We start from the raw sequence: 1,361 nt of genomic DNA on the forward strand, positions 1-1,361 counted from the left end.
TAGGAGGCTCAGTTTATATGGATAGTTTTTTATTTTTACAAGAACAAGATGCAATGAAAACAAGCAAAAATGAAATAAAAGTAACAACTTTATACTTCTTGTCTTTTTTAAAAATGTAAGAAGTAGAAGTAAAAAGTACGCTGAAAAATAATTACTCAAGTAAAGCACAGATACCTAAAAAAATCTACTTAAGTACAGTAACAAAGTATTTGTACTTAGTTTACAGCTGTGGATTTAAGACGGTTTGCTGTAGTACACAGGGGAAAGGCTTCATCGGCGATGCACAGGAGGTAACGTTCAGCTGGAGGACATCGTGCCGTGTGCACGCACAGTCTGCCGTCACGTTGAAGGAGAGACGATCAAACACCTGGTCATGGAGGAGCTTCAGCAGGTACTGTACTGCAGGGCTTCTCAACACATTTGGGTCTGAGGACCCCTTACAAGGGCGAAGAGAAGTTCAGGGACCCCGCTCATAAATCCCCCGCTGTTTTAAAATATATTTTGTTGAAATTTAACCCTTAAATGTCATGGAAATATATATTTTTATTAAGTTTATTATGTTTGTTTTATTAGTTCATTGTTTTCCATGCATTTTAAAAAATAAAAACCAAATTAACAATTTAGTGACATTTTCTGAGGACCCCCAAGATGCATCTCGTGGACGCCTGGGGGTCCTGGGACCCCAGTTTGAGAACCTCTGCTGTACTGCACTATTGTATAATACAAAAAGTTTACTCTGATGTCATAATTGATACATTTCCTAACACTAGATTTATTTTGAACTACTTCATCCCCTGCTATTTTAAAATTGTCATCTGTTTTACATACTTTAAGTGTTAATAAAAATGTACCTAATGCCTTTTATGCACACTAATTAGGGATGTGGATAAATGTTTAATCCTACACCAATATTAAATCTGACAGCGAATTCCAAAAGAATATTTCAAACCCTACAAAATAAAACCAAAATCCTGAGATTATCTGAAGTCTGAGGGAAGTTATTGATGTTTGTTTAGGTGAATCAGCTCATCTTTTCCAGAGTTGTAAAGTAACTAAGTACAAATACTTTGTTACCTTACGTAAGTAGAATTTTTGGGTATCTGTACTTTACTTGAGTAATTATTTTTCTGCATACTTTTTACTTTTACTCAATACATTTTTACACAGTTATCTGTACTTTCTACTTATTACATTATTTTAAAAGGTAGGAAGTAGAAAGTTGTTACTCCTATTTTATTCTGAGTTGTTATTATTTAAAAAATCTTCTCCTGATAAATAGTGTCTCCTGGATAGAGTGAATTTAATTGTGTTTGGATGAGAAGTATAAATATATACCATTCTGACACACTATTAGCTTGTAC

At 33.9% G+C, this 1,361-nt stretch overlaps 1 long non-coding RNA gene across 2 annotated transcripts in view; it reads left to right on the forward strand.

Annotated features, from left to right (window-relative positions):
* The window catches only part of LOC106530736 (uncharacterized), a 9,335-nt gene that overhangs the window by 840 nt on the left and 7,134 nt on the right, over positions 1 to 1,361 (forward strand). For both annotated transcript variants that reach the window (XR_001311829.1, XR_001311830.1), the window contains one exon: positions 254 to 391. This is a non-coding gene — a long non-coding RNA (uncharacterized LOC106530736). The remainder of the gene's footprint in view (positions 1 to 253; positions 392 to 1,361) is intronic.

The sequence above is a fragment of the Austrofundulus limnaeus genome, unplaced genomic scaffold (assembly GCF_001266775.1).
Source record: "Austrofundulus limnaeus strain Quisiro unplaced genomic scaffold, Austrofundulus_limnaeus-1.0 Scaffold553, whole genome shotgun sequence".
NCBI classification, from domain to species: domain Eukaryota; kingdom Metazoa; phylum Chordata; class Actinopteri; order Cyprinodontiformes; family Rivulidae; genus Austrofundulus; species Austrofundulus limnaeus.